We start from the raw sequence: 16,361 nt of genomic DNA, 5'->3' as shown, positions 1-16,361 counted from the left end.
GCTAGATTAGCTAAAATTAGTTCATATTAAAATGTGTTTAAATGAGTTAGCCTTAGTGCTCAAAGAAATCTGTGGCCCTCATCATTTGGCGGGAGCAGGAATAGCTGAATTTTCTTTCTTTTTCTGTAGCAGACAGAGAACTCACCTGATTTACTGAGTTGTTCTACATTAACAGCTCATTTTCTTTTTTCTTGGTAGGGTGCAGTGTACATTTTCTTTTCCTTAGATATAATGACAGCTACAACAGTACTCATAATATTACACAAATATGCAGCTATATTGATACAGACAGATATCTTCTGTGACAACACCTGTGTTATTAATATGTGTAACTCAAGTGAAGCATTTTAGCTGGATATATTATACAGGAAGGAAAGGGAAAGGTGAATGTAGGAGCATAGCGAGGAAACCGTGCGTGATTCCTGCGTTTCTCACATAGGGGTGGATCTGTAGGAACGCGACAAGCAGGTATCTGCCTGTATAGCTGGCATGTAGAAGCGATTTGGGAATCTTGGAATGCTCTCTTTGCCAAGAGGCTGGCTGGCTCCTACAACACCCTTTTCAGCAGCTGCTGGCTCCATGAATTGGTGGTCAACCAGGGCATGACACGGTCACTGAGGTCAACAACTTCACTTCGTGGCAGCTTTGAGGAATTGCCAGAACGGAGTGATTTTTCCTTTTCACCTGTTTCTAACAGTTGTAGGAGAATATGAAGTACACAAGCTGAATTTAGTCCAAAAGTTGCACAGTACATTTACGTCACAAACTTTGAATTTCACACATGAGTCAGACATTCATTTAATATGCTGGTTTATAACTGACTTTTATTGGAGCTCAAGGGAAGATTGGAACTTGAATTACACTCTTAATCTAAACACATACACACAGCTCAGACCTAGAGTGCAGCCAGGCATTAGCCTATCAGATAAGATTACATGAGTGATATTATTTCCTGCAACAGTAATTGACGATTAGCTGATAAAGATATATTAAGGCTTAATGGGCCGGTGCTAGTTATACTGATCCATTGACAACTAGACAAGAGCTTCTGTTAGCATGTTGAGAACTCAATGGGAGAGTTGTGCAGACTTACAACAACACCACACACTCATTCATTAATATAAAAATACACTCTATTATTCATCAGAAATTAAAAATTCTGGAAGATCTTTCTTTCTTTCTAACCAAATGGAATTGCAAAAACTTGCAGTCTCTGGCTGGTCAGGATGCTCAAACAAACAAAGCAAAAGTATTTTAATGGTGTTTCTAATAGAAAATAATAGACTTCTCTTCCTCTTTTTTTCTACTTCCTGACAGTTATCATTTACTGTGCTCCCATTGGATGGCTCGTGTTTTGTGTAGTTTTAAATCTCTTTATGCAAGGGTAAGTAGGGTAACCAGTAGCATCAACTTGCTGCCACATCTTGGTTAAGGATTAGTCAAAACGATACTACTGAAATTAGTTGTTGAGGTTTTTGCAATTCGTTACTGTGCCCCAGGAATGTGTACTGTGACACCCACATCCATTCAGAACGCAAGTGATTGAATGAATCAGACATGTCCATATATAGCAGCTATACAGTCCCAGAATGCCAATCAAACTTGTTTGTTCAAACATCCAGAAGTATTAAAAGACCCTAAATTCATTTATTAAAGAAAGCAATGTTTTTTATTTTATTTTTTATTTAATAAAAATATATTATAAAATATATTAATATAATATAAAAAAAATATTAATTCCATAAATTAATATTTATGGAATGTCCAAGTTTTTGCTTACACCTATTATGTTTGAGGCAAATCTGACCCGGGGGTAAATAATACTGGCTTTCAATGCAACTGTAAAGCTTCTCGAGTCCATAGGGTTAATAATTGCACATATTATATACAGACCTGCACATACCACAAAAACTAAGTATACTGTGTATAGTGCACACACACACACAAATGTTGGTGCGGCTATCCTTATGAGGACTCTCCGTAGACATGATGATTTTTATACTGTATGAACTATAGATTCCCCTATCCCTACCCCTACCCCTACACCTAACCCTCACAAAAAACTTTCTGCTTTTTTACATTTTCAAAAAAACATTGTTTAATATGATTTTTAAGCGATTTGAATTATGGGGACACTAGAAATGTCCTCATACACCATATTTATAGCATAATACCCTTGTAATTACCAGTTTGTAACCTAAAAAAAATGTCCTCGTAAATCACCCAAACCCGCCCACACACACACACACACACACACACACACACACTTGGTTATATGTAGTTTTTCTACTGCACAATGTTGATTTGACAATGCTGACAATGTATTTACTGTACAATAATATATGTTATATTTTTGCAATATTTCTATGGTTGTAATGTTGCAGAATATTTTTCAGACTAATTAAATTGGTAAGTAATGTGAGTATCAGCTTATTATAAGTTCTGTAAATCCGTACAGTAAAGCTAAAGATTTACTGTATATCTATTGTACATATATAGTACCACAACTCACAAATAGGTGGCGCTCTTTCCGGTTAAAATGCGACTATAGAAGCCTTTATTCAGTGTGAAAACATGTAGTCAAGCCTATGCCAATTTTCAAGTTGATAATGTATAGGTAAGTGTGCTGTAAATTTACTGAAAATCTGTTGAACTCAATATGGGTGATTTTTGACCAGAACATCACAGGTGTCATTATTTTAAACATAACAGAAGGGTCAAAGAAGCATTTTTACCAAAATGGAAGCTGTGCGATAATGCGTGCCAGATGCTGGCAGTGGATCAACCAAAATCGTGAGCTTTGCTTTCAAATGCAGAAAATATTTGCTATAACAAGAACTATTACATTTTTATTTTAAAGATGTATTACTTCATTCAAATATTCTGAATGTTAAACCTTTTCCTAGCTGGTTTATGAAAATGTGAATAATGTGCAGCAAAATGAGACAGGATTGCGTTTTACTAATGTTTTGTTTTATTTTTTTACATTTACTGTATGTTCCAATTTAAAAATAAAAATATAAATAATTCACATATTCCCCAATAATTCATTTTAACCCTTGACATGAAAAAGCTTACCCATAATGTGGGGAAAGTTGTGTCACTGGACCACTTTTTTTGTTTGAGAAGTAAAATTTATTTGGCTGAATATTATATACACTTATTTTCTAATTTCAGTGGATAGCAGACATTCTGAAATATAATTTAATGTATTTGTTTTACCTCTATGTAAAGTCCTGACAGCTTATCCCACTTGCCTCCTAAGGGTTAATTTACAAAATCTCACCAAGCAGCCCTGTAGGTTATTTTTTAGTGAGGTGTTGCTTTCATAATCTGTATTCTTCTTTACAAGAGATTTGTGAATGAACATTCCTTCCACAGAGCCTCTGCTAATAAGGAACTGAGATCTGTGCAGCTTTCAAAAATAGGACATGAATGTTAAAGGTGACAAGTGAACTGAATATGTGTGCGAACCACACCCTCATTGGTCATTGGGTATGGTGCTCCTGAAAGTGGATTTGGTTTCATCATCACATGACATATTTATACATCATTAGCAATTATGAAAATAAATTAAATAATGATCAATAAATAAACACTGTTGTAAGTGTTAAAATAATTATTTTGTATTAATTTTATTATAAAATAATTCATGTCTGGAATAAAACTTCAGGACAGATTTTGTGTTTTTTCTACAATGAAAAAAAAAAAAAAAATCCCCATATGTTTCTGTTTAAACAAGATGAGGAGAGAATTGAATCAGAGACCACAAAGATATACTATGCAAATGATTCATCAAATGCTGTTCCCAGCATAAACTTTTTACTATTAAAATCCTTTTAATCATTTTCAATTTTTTATTTGCATCTCTCTAGAAATGTTTTCGTAATAATTTTGTCATTTGAAAATTGGCAGTTTCATATTTCTTCAAATTATGTCTCATTCACTAACCATGCATACACACTTATATGTGCATAAAACATCTGCACAGACCATTTTTACACAGAAATCATGATTCATCAATATGTTTGCATTTACATGAATAAAATAAAATAAAATAGAATACAATTTAGAACCAACTAAATACACAAAAATAATAGACTCCTGGTGACCTTAGATCCATGGAATATGTCAAGTCGAAATGTTTTCACTCAGTATATACATTTTTATAAGAAATTGGGTAACTAAGTGACAATTAGTGTGTTAAACCTTGATCTGATATAAAAATGAATGAACAACTGACTAATGAGTGGTCCAAAACACTATCACGAGAAGTCTAGACATATATAAAGGGTGCTTATGGTATTTCAACAGGTTTTAAGATCTTTGCATGTTTACAGAGCTCATGGATACATTTGAAGATGATTGGCTGTCCAGGTGAGGTTGTGCGGAAAGCTCTTATATGGAAATGCTTGGGGTATGCTGTTTAATAACTGCGGGCACACACTCCTTCATTTAGAATAATCCGGATTCACAAACATTAGAATAACAAACCCGACAGAAATTTTGATTGGGAACCTTTTCTGTGCACTTCATGTTACTGTTGTACTACCAGTTTTTTTTTATTTTTATGAAGTTGCAGGTCTTCTGTTTATCCAAGGACAACATTCAATTCATAAACAAATCATGAGCTCAACAGGACCAATGATCTACAGTATTCCAATTTTGCAGTATTTTCCTTATGAAGTCTATAGCCACTTTTCCACCATTGGGGCGAACGGTTCAGAGCATGGTGAGGAACAGTTGCAGTAGCATTTCCACTTGAACAAGGCTTGGCACAGCACGATTACAAACCGTTCTCATCCCAGATTTCTCTGAACTGTTAGCTAACTATGCTTAAGCGTACTCAACTGTGCTGGTGGAATGGCTTTAGTATGTGGTGACTCACCATTGTCCATTTGGCAAAGCCAAGGTAACTTGATTCTAGGTAGCTGGCAAAGTTCGCTATGGTGAGGTTAATAAAATGTAATAAAAAATGGTGTTCGGTGTATATTCGTGATTTTATGATGGTTTAACTAGTACATTTTTCTACAAGCCTTTTTCATCAGGGAAGTAGATTACAATAGATAGCTCATTAACACTCATTAAATCATTATATTACTTCTATAATATTTTGTCAATAAATGTTCTTTTTAGCTAATCTAGTAAATTTTACAGTGGATATAAAAAGTCTACACACCCCTGTTAAAACAGCAGGTTTTTGTGACGTAAAAATTAAATAAAGATAAATCATATGAGAATTGTTGCACCTTTAATGTAAAAATTACAACCTATGCAATGCCACTGAAAACCAAAGTGACACATTTCAGAGAAAAAAAATAAAAATAAAAAACTTAGAATAACCTAACTGCATAGGTGTGCACACCCTTTTATAATTGGGTATGTGGCTGTGTCAACCAATTATCAAGTTCACCTGAAGTGACTCTGATTAATATCCAAATAAATCTCAGCTGTTCTTGTAGTATTTTTCTGACATCTTCTTGGTTGCATGCTACTACAAGAGTCATGGAACACAAAGAGCTTACAAAGCATCAATGGGATCTCATTGTTGAAAGGTATCACTCAGATGAGGTAATTCCAAAGCATTAGATATACCATAGAACACAGTGAGGACAGTCATCAACAAGTGGAGAAAGTATGACACAACAGTGACATTATCATAAACAAGATGTCCTTCCAAAATTGATGAGAAGACAAAGAGAAAACTGGTCAGGGAGGCTGTCAAGAGGCCTATAGCAACATTAAAGGAGCTGCAGCTCTTTCTGGTAAGTACTGGTTGCTCCCTACATGTGACAACTATCTCCCGTATTCTTCATCTGTCTGGGCTATGGTGCAGGGTGGCAAGACGTAAGCCTTTTCTAACAAAAAAAAGAAAAAAATAAAGAAATCCAAGCCCGGCTAAACTTTGAAAAACATATATCCAGTCTCCCAAAACCTTGTGGAAAAATGTGTTATGGTCTGATGAGACCATAAACTATTTGCAACAAATTGTAAAAGGTATGTTTGGCACAAAAACATCACAGCACATCAGCAAAAGAACACCATACCCACGGTGAAGCATGGTGGTGGCAGCATCATACTTTGGAGCTGCTTTTCTTCAGCTGGAACTGTGGCTATAGTGAAGGGAATCATGAATAGCTCCAAGTACCACTCAATTTTGGCACAGAACCTTCTGGCGTCTGCTAGAAAGCTGAAAATGAAGAGACCTTTCACCTTTCAGCATGACAATCATCCAAAGCACACATCCAAATCAACAAAAGAATGGCTTCAGCAAAAAAAGATTAATGTTTTGGAATGGCCCAGCCAGATCCCAGACCTGAATCATATAGAAAATCTGTGGGGGGGACCAGAAGAGGGCTGTACACAGGAGATGCCCTCGCAACTTGACAGATCTGGAATGTTTTGGCAAAGAAGAGTCAGAAAATATTCCCAAGTCAAGATGTGCCAAGCTAATAGACTCTTATCCAAACAGAGTAATTTTTTTTCTCTGAAATGTGTCACTTTGGTTTTCAGTGGCATTGCATAGGTTGTAATTTTTACATTAAAGGTGCAAAAGTTCTGATATGGGTTATCTTTCATTTTTTACATCACAAAAACCTGCTGTTTTAACAGGGGTGTGTAGACTTTTTATATCCACTGAACATTTCTGTGTGTTTGTGTCCAGTACCATACACAATCCCTCAGCAAATGATTGTAAGCCTCTCACCTTTTTCTCTTCGCTTTCCTTTTTGCAACATGGGATGCGACTTTCCTATGCTTTAAGCAGAGTAAAAACTAGGGGAAAAAATCAGTCCTAAATCCTCCAAAGTACAATCGCTCCAATGTTCACCTCTCAAGCCATCGACAACTGAAGGATTTGTTACGTACATTCAAGCGCCACAGTGAAGAAAAAAAAAATTATGGAAAAAAAATACAAATATCGGATTGACTATTTCGCAACAAGAACTGTTCAGCCCGATGGTGGAAAAGAGATTTATGATGGATTAGAGGGATTCTTTTCAAAGGCATGTGGATTCCACCTTTTATCAGTGTGGACACACAAAGCTTTGATCCCTTGATGTGAAAGAAGTTCAAGATGGCTGTCACAACACATCTGTTGAGAGTCAGGGAGTAAATCAAATTTGCATTTGTTTTTTCTTTTATTTTCCTTTAATGCTCCTATTTCCTTTCACTAATCCGCCATTTACATCAAAACACAAGACACAATGCCTCCCAAAACTAACCATTATGTAAGTTAAAAAAAAATACTAAAACACTGATGATAATTTCACAGGCATTTCATCAGTAGGGCCTTTCAAAAGAAATTTACTTTATCATACTGAATTCAATAATTTTGTCAACAAGCAGGGACACTTTCTTTTCATATACAGGATCAAAGCAGTACCTGATATCCAGATGCTGTATATCAACATAATCGTTTAAGATATAGAGAAATACTTGAGTAAATACCACATGATCCTGGTATAATCAGGGCATTGTTATTTGAAAGTTAAGACTGTGATAAGTCTCCCATGATCAATAGTTACTGTGAGTTCTTTTCTTTTGTTGTGATTACGAAGGGACTAATTGTAAACTCATTGCCTATTTCTGCTGGTCAAATAGTTACACATTACAGCAGCTCACACACCCACACACTAAAACACTGTCCTTGACACTGATAGCCCCTACAGTCTTCAAACACTCTGCCACAGGGCCTCAGATCTGAGGAAAAACAAGGGGGGAAAATGTGGCACAAGTAAGTAGGAAAGAGAGGCTGATTATGAACTTAATTCATACATTTTTTTCCATCTATTTTACTTGTTACAGTAATTTCAGTCATTTCTACTTTATTTGATAGGTTTTTAGAATTTCACCTTAAAGGAATAGTTCACCCAAAAATGAAAATGTGCTGATAATTTACTCACCCTCAGGCCATCCAAGATGTATCTGAGTTTCTTTCTTCATCAAAACAGAATTTAAGACTTTTAGGATTTCATTTCAGGCCTCCTCCTCTAAACAATGCAAGTGAATGTACTCCATTTTTTTGACGGTTCAAAATGCATATTTAGGGTGCATCAAAATAATCCATTTTAATCTCCTAATGTTTCTTATCAATAAGTAAATTCTTAAAGAACAGTACCAGTTTCAATACAAGTTACCTTCAATCCACAGCATTTGTGGCATAATACTCATTGCCACAAAAATGTATTTTGAATCGTCCCTTGTTATTTAAAAAAATATAATCGCTCTTACATTGGAATTGAATGGGGCCAGTCCATAAACCTTAAAATACACTGTTTCAAAACTATATATCCACAAGATGTAAACAGTACTGTATGTGTTAACATAATTTTATTGTAATAAAATCAGGTATTTACCAGAGTAACGGCGTGTACCAGATTATATGGTTTATCACCATTATGTCGTCTTGACAACAAAATTGTAATAGTGGATGTAACTTCACACCTGTGAGGTTAGTAAGTAATTTTATCACACTAAAATCATGTTAACAAGAATAATGTTTACGTCTTGTGGCTAGACTTTTTTAAAACTGTGTATTTTATTGTTTATGGTCTGGCCCATTCACTTCCATTGCGGTCCGCCTTACTGTAACCGCAATTTTTGCTTTTTTTAAAATAAATGAGGGATGAGTTGCCACAAATTCTGTCGATTGAATTTAACTTGTATTGAACCTGGAACATTTCTTTAAATAAATGGTCAGATAAAATGCAGTGACCTTAAAGATATTTTGAAGAATGTTCAAGCTTTCCTCTTCATACAATGAAAGCATGCAGTGGCCAGTGGCTCTCAAGCTCCAAAAAGGACAACAAAGCACCTTAAAAGTTGTCCATATGTGCGCTATATTCTTAGAATTCTGAAGCCATACAATAGTTTTGTATGAGAAACAGTCCAAAACTGAAGCTGTAATTCACTGGAAATCCTGCCCTCTGCCGTAGCTCTCAAATCTCATTCACGCTTCCACACATTCAAATTTCCCATGCCATGTTCGAATATGAGACATGCAAGAATAATGACATTTGCTGTCATTGATGTCAATCAATGTAATATTTTTAGGGTGCTTTTTTGTCCTTGTTGGAATGTCACATTGTGAACATTCTTCAAAATAAATTATTTAAGTAAATGACAGAATTTTACTTCTTTGAAGTTTTTAACTTAAATTAGATTCACATTTGAAAGTATATTTAAAGTATATGGTCATCTCATCAGTTTAAAGGAAATCATTGGCTTCATGTGTAAGATTCATGTGCAATTTGCCTACCTGGCTAAGTTCTCGGAAGAGAGTTTTTTGGGTTCAGTAAGCTTGTAAGCTCTGGCTGAGTGTTAACTTTTGGCAGCAGTTCAGCACGGCTTCTTCCTTTAATCCTTAAGCTATAGCAAAGAGTTTTAAGGGAAGAGAGAGAGAGAGGTGTCAGAAGTTTAAACCTAGAGTCACTGCAACACCTGTTTCATGTCACAGCTGTGTGTGAGGGCAGCAAAGATTGAGAGTGCAGATTTTAGTTTTTCCTGACCTGGATCAGGGTTACTAAAACAAAAGAGACTACTTGGTAGCTCTCCATGTCTGACTAACTTTCTCTACCAAGTGTTTTCAAACAAATCAAGACCTTGAGGGTGATTGAATGTTCCTCTAATTACATTCCCATTAGGCTGACAGGAGGAGAACCCACATTTCAGCATCTGAACAGCTTTGCTCAAGCATGAAACGGGAGAGGTGTTTAATCTAAAGCCACCCCAGGTGCTATGGCCCCACTAACTGAAACATGTCCTGAACATAAGATGTTCAACAACATTGACTTCCCACCATGAATAACTTCATGTGTACAAGTGACAATAATTTTAAATTCACCCCAAAATGAACATTTCTGTCATTATTTACTTACCCTCATGTTGTTCCAAATGACAAAAATAGATGTTAGGCAGAATGTTAGCTTCAGTCACCATTCATTTTCATTCTATGTAAAAAAAGATGCAATGATTGTGAATGGTGACTGAAGCTAACATTCTGCCTAACATCTCCTTTTGCGCTCCTCAGCAGAAAGAAAGTTCTACAGGTTCAGAATAACGTGCAGGTGAGTAAATAATGAGAGAATTTTCATTTATCTCTTTAGGCAAGCAAAAAGTTAACACAATCTGACCATCCATGGTGTATGTGAAAAAAACATTGGGAAAGACATGGATCCAGATCTGGTGTAATAAGTGCCCTTGTTTGTAATCACAGTCACACTTTATAAAGGGTCAGTGTTATGCATATTACACGTTACTAACATTAATCACAGAAGTAATAACATTAACTAATTAATGTTAATGCAAGCAGCTCCTTAAACTAGTTACACAGTAAGTGGAAGTACAGTTAATGTTACTGAAGAATGAATTTCAAAGTACTGAAAAATACTGTACACAGAAAACTCACAACTGAAGGGGTGGATGCCTGAATCACCACCTCCTCTTCTTCAATACATATATATCCTTTGAGTGAATTAAATCTAAACTGATCAGCATTGAACCTAATGTGATTAACTAAATGATTTTAGTGAAACTAATCAGTATTCTTATGAGTTAATTATGTATACAACATTATAACACACATATCATATTCTTGTGAGCAAATGATTCATTATTATAGTCTCTTAATATATGTTCTCTGTGGTTTCATGCTCATTCAAGCAGTTTGAGACCATTCCATATCTGTCTTAGGCGACAATGTGTCTGCTGACTAAGAGGCCTAGGTCACGTAGGCCACTTCTCTAGTGTCTTCATGACTCAACAACATACATTTGATTATGAATGTTTCTGCCAATTTAACAAGAACACTACTTCAGCTCTCCTGAGAGAAAGTACAGTTATCTCTATGTTTTAAGTTCCAACAGGATAAGGCCAGTATCCAACAGAAGCTTTGTAGTATATGACCTTGAATATGAGAAGCTGTGTGTGTGTTTCTCCAAGTATTTCTGTTTCAGGAGACCAGTGGAGTTAGAATAGCAGTCTAGAGGTGGACAACTGGACATCAGAGACCTATGGATGACCATAGAGGGAGGACTGTCCTGTCCTCGGACCATTGGAGCCTATATACAGAACTAAAGCGTCATGCAAATAGTCAATGAGATAAACAACGTACAAGATGACCATGTTCAGAATCGTTCTATAGTTATCTATGCTCGTAACCAATCAGAATCCTAGAAGACTATAGCATTGACCCCAACTTGATGCTGTACCTGACATAAGTATTATGTTTTTGGACCTGAGTTCAGTTCGTAATTTTGCATGGGTTTCTCCTGTCTACGAACTCAGAGGCTTTTATGCTGATGACTTCTGCCATTTGATTTTGCAAACAACGTTCTTCAGTAAAAACTTAAACTAATTGATTGGAACCTCGACTCCTGGTCTTCATTCCAAGCCTACTGGTCTACGGGCCCAAGCTATATTCCCCTACATGATGCACAGTCAAGTTTCTCGAGTCTGCTCAAAGGGTTTGTTTCCAGAAATCAATGCAACGTAGCACACAGCATACTAACTAGCAGTTAATCTCACATCCTGAAACAGGTCTAACCTGCATGACTCACCCCATAAACAGCCTCCATAGACCAACCGTTCAAACAGGAAACATAACAGAGAACTTCTCAGCGTCTTCACTCTTATCTTCCCACTTTATTCCTCTTCCTTCACCTTTTCCCATAAACTGCTTCCAATGTTCCCATGTCAGAAGTTCATCATATTGCACATACATAAGATAAGGCTACATAATTTGCGCAGTTTACGCATAGAACACTTCTTGTGGTTATAAAGCATGAACAACAAGGCATGTATGTTATTACACTTTTATAACATAATATTATGCCAGCATTTGAAGTAAGGCTTCATTTCTGATTTTAAAATTATGGTACATGAACAAGAAGAGGAACATATTTCACTTTAAAAAATTTAAAGAATTAAAGATTTTGGTGTACTAAACAATGTAAATTACATAATATTGTTTTATTTGATCAAAAACAAAAACATCTATCTGCCTAAGGGTAGTTAACAAATAACATGTCACCATTTCTTTTCAGTTTTTCACTAACTGAATCGCTGTTTTAATCATTTAAAATGGTCCTGCGGTATGACAAATTAATTTTAAAAAGTGTAAATACTCCATCTAGTCTTTCAATTAATATGAAGTCATAAAAACTGCATGTTTCTGCTGAAAATTGAACTTGATTAAGTTCTGTGTAAGTGAGTGAGTGTATAATTAGCAATCAAATTTACAATAACTTTCAATGCATGGAATTTTTTGGCTTTTTTATCTATTGTGGTCAGTTTCAATTCACTTTATTTCCAGTGGCTTGGGACATCCCCCAAATGAACAGAGCAGGCGGCCATCAACTCACATAGGCATATACTGCACAATCTGAGTAATCACCAGTCAAATAGAGAAGAAGGGGAGAGCCCTGCTTTTTACAGAGTACAGAGAAGTTGCTCAGAAAACATACAAGAGCCAACTGGGAATCTGTATGACTATACACTGTTCGCTGCTCTACTTTCTGTTTACAGAATCTTATTTTTTATTGAGCAAATGTTTGCTTTTCGCACTATGACTGATGTTTTCTGCTCTGCAAGCAATTCTGATTAAATGTATAGTTCTGTATAGTTGACACTGACATTGCCTCTGAATTGATTGCACAGGCATGCAGAGTTACATGTCTCTTTACGCAAGTAGTCTTTATGTAAGATACTTGTCTTTATGTGTACTGTAAGCATGCACTTTTCCATATAAGGACAAAATGTACCATAAAAGACAAGTCATAAGAAAGACAGTTAAACAGGTTTGGAACGACATGTGGGTGATTAAATGACAAAAGAATTCTAATTTCTGGGTAAACTATCCCTTTAAGTGCTTTGCTCAAAGGCACAATGTTGATGTCTTGTTCCCAGCTGTGATCAAACGGCAACCTTCCGATTTCCAGTCTTGAGCTATATACAAAAGGTATGTGCATCTTTACCTGTGTGTGTGTATATGGATTGCACATTTAAGACCGCGGTGGGCTGTAATATCCTCCAAACAGTATGGATGGTATGCAGGGGTTGGTGGGAAAGTCAGTCACCTGGTTTCACCCTCCCTTTCAGGTAGACAGTTACTGTTGCGTTGCTATCACTCACTTTACCCCTGACATTATCTCTCTCTTTTACACACACACACACACACACACACACGCTAGCAAACGTTCAATCACATCCACAGCATATACACACACTGCATCCTGCTTCTGTGTGGGAGGGATATGCTTGTAATGTTGGGTAAACCAGAGGGTGTGTGAGTGAAAGAGATTGTGAAAAGGAAATAGCAAAACAAGACATAAAGACAAGGCTAAACTGGCATTCACAGTGAGGGAATCATGAGAGAAAGAGGAAAAACACACAAAGTGATCAGAGAAAAACTTTTTGTTGACAAGTCTGCGGCAGGTACCACTACAGTCAAGATCTTTCTTTACCACAGTCACTAAATTAGGGGAAATTCATATCGGTCCCACGGTCAAAAACAAGTAATGAATCACAACACAGTCATGCTACTGACTAGACTGCACAAGTACTCTAACTAAGGAGGGCAGTGTCCTTCCATGCCACTGTAGAATGAATTTATGTTACTCATGATTTGAAATACCATTTGATCTAAATGTTTATGCTTAAATGCTTAAAATTAGCTTTGTAGACAAATATATCTTGTACCTTGCAAAATGATATTATGCAGTTAAATGTTCTTCCAAACAGATGAGGTTTTATAGGTTAGTGCTCTTTCGAGTTTTAATCAACAAAACTAGCCTCCCTACCCTAAACCTAAACCTAACCAATTGTATCATAAAAAACAATGGTGAGAGGAAAAACACAATTGCTAAAGCAACCACATCTTTTGTGGTGTTTCTATTCTTTTACTATCACTCTTGTTCTAAAACATGTAAAATGATAAAGAATGAGCATATGTGTACGTGTTTGTGTGAGAGAGAAAATAATTCCCTCAGTTGTGTGTGCAGTCATTAGAAGATCTGAAGAAGAGATAATAAAGGTCTCTGCAGCCTGCGGCTAATAGAAAAGCATCACACAGGCAGACAAATTAATAATGAATTTATTCATTTTGACATGGCATATCCACATGAAAAAAACTAATTATGTTAATGATTCACAATTGTGGAGTCATTCAAAGAAAATTCACACACTGACTGAGACTGAGATGTGTGGTATGCAAAGCACACACAATTATGCAGAAAAATTGCTTTTTGCCATAATACTGTACTTGAAGGGCCAGCTATACTACTACAAACACACACACACAAACTTCCAGTAAACCTGTGATTATGCAACCCATATCCTCTTTTTACATCCTTGTGTTGGTCTAAGATGTAGCCTTTTTAGCATTAACTGGAAAATAAGATTGTATTTCTCAACAAACTTGAGAATGTTCTGTCAAATTAATAATGTTTCAGACAAAGCAAAACAAATACAGACGCTCTTTTAAGCAACTGGCAGAATTATTAACTGAGTGGAAAGACTAAGGCACTGCTATACCCAGATGTTTAGACACATTAATATGAGAAGTGTTTATATATTTATGAATATTATACTCTCACTGAGCACTTTATTAAGAACACTTTGGTCCTAAAAGTGCCAGACGTAGTCTTCTGCTGTTGTAGGCCATCCGCCTCAAGGTTCGACGTGTTGTGCATTTTGAGATGCTATTCTGCTCACTAAAATTGTATAGAGTGGTTAACTGAGTTGCCGTAGCCTTTCTGTCAGCTCAAACCAGTCTTGCTATTCTCCGTTGATCTCTCTCATCAAAGCATTTCCATCCACAGAACTGCCGCTCACTGGATGTTTTTTGTTTTTGGCACCATTCAGAGTAAATGCTAGAGACTGTTGTGAGTGAAAATCCCAGGAGATCAGCAGTTACAGAAATACTCAAACCAGCCTGTTTGGCACCAACAATCACTGAGATAAAATTTTTCCCCATTCTGATGGTTGATGTGAACATTAACTGAAGCTCCTGACCCGTATTTGGATTATTTTATGCATTGCACTGCTGCCACATGATTGGCAGATTAGATAATCACATGAATAAGTAGGTGTACAGGTGTTTCTAATAAAGTGCTAAGTGAGTGTATATGCTTTCATACTTGTGTTTTTACTGTTATATTCACATTCATGACCAGGATCATGTGTAAATTCAGATTAAATCTCATCTGTGATAATAAAATGTTAATGAGTTACAATAAACTGCCAGATTGATTTTAGAGACAGTTTTCTCCATCAGATTTGGCAAGGTTGCACATTATTCCCAAATGATAACTGTGGAACAAAATGATGAGTTATACAGTACATGTGTTCTGCTTGATTTTTACAATTACAACTATTGTTACAAACTTGAGAAAGGTTGATCACCTTTTGAAATCAGTTATTTCTTAATTACAGAATATGTATGGGTGGTGTCATTCAGAGACTTCAAATTAAAATTCTCTTAACAGGTAAGAGAATATCTAAAGCATCTTGTTGCCAGAGGCTAAAAAACAGTTATGAAAAAACAGACACATTCCATCTTTTTTAGAGAAAAGAGTTTTCTGCTGCAGTGATTAATGGGTCGGTATAAAATGCCCTCCTTCAATTAAAGGAAATGGGATGTTTTAAAAAAAAAAAAAAGACGGTTTTGCTCTAGTTGGGTTGACGACAAGAATCAGTGGGGTCGAAAGGTCTGAAACGACTAGTGTAAATGCTTCCATTTTGCATTCTTTTCAATTTCAAATTATATTATCAGCTAACTTATGAAATGTTGATTTAAAAAAATAATAATAATAAATGTCAGAAAATCTTAGCATTTGGTATGTCCCCCTTCAGCATGCACTTAATCTGAAACTGACTTCAGAAATTGGTGCAAAACCTGATACCATTGTTATCCAGCATGATTTGACAATGTTTCAAAGAGCATCTTATGTGCTTCAGTGGAAGCAAAAAAAATCTGACCATTTGTACAATGTTAACATGATCAATGTAACAAATGTGTTTACACTGACTAGTCACATAGATATAGTGCAGAATCTTTAATATTTCACCCCTCCCCCAATAAATCCTAATGCTTTGTTCATTTGCAGGTGTAAATCTCTTGTTCTCTCATGTGCTTAATGCTTAGTTTCTGATTGGATATAAATCATTGGCAATGCTTTCATCTTAGTTTAATGGTCCTTTGCTACCATTTAAATTGTTGGTCCCAAACTACAATGGGTATGTCATGAACTTAATGACCTTAGATTTCATACTATCAGCATTATTTGTGAGAAATGTACATTTTGTTTATGTGCAATACTAGACATTTTGAAACTACAGTTATGAGATGTGACCGTTCTCAA

At 35.8% G+C, this 16,361-nt stretch overlaps 1 long non-coding RNA gene across 2 annotated transcripts in view; it reads right to left on the bottom strand.

Moving 5' to 3' along the window:
• The window catches only part of LOC127431793 (uncharacterized), a 70,377-nt gene that overhangs the window by 6,634 nt on the left and 47,382 nt on the right, over positions 1–16,361 (bottom strand). Inside the window, exons 3-5 of one of the 2 annotated variants that reach the window (XR_007895651.1) lie at positions 9,260–9,369; positions 7,905–7,991; positions 6,668–7,701 (exon numbers count right to left, since the gene is read on the bottom strand). The exons of the other annotated variant lie outside the window; for it this stretch is intronic. This is a non-coding gene — a long non-coding RNA (uncharacterized LOC127431793). Of the gene's footprint in view, positions 1–6,667; positions 7,702–7,904; positions 7,992–9,259; positions 9,370–16,361 lie in introns of those variants that run through there. 2 annotated transcript variants of the gene reach the window in all.

This window comes from Myxocyprinus asiaticus, chromosome 41 (assembly GCF_019703515.2).
Source record: "Myxocyprinus asiaticus isolate MX2 ecotype Aquarium Trade chromosome 41, UBuf_Myxa_2, whole genome shotgun sequence".
NCBI classification, from domain to species: domain Eukaryota; kingdom Metazoa; phylum Chordata; class Actinopteri; order Cypriniformes; family Catostomidae; genus Myxocyprinus; species Myxocyprinus asiaticus.
Note: the sequence above shows the minus strand (reverse complement) of the source record. Positions and strands in the feature narration are given on the sequence as shown.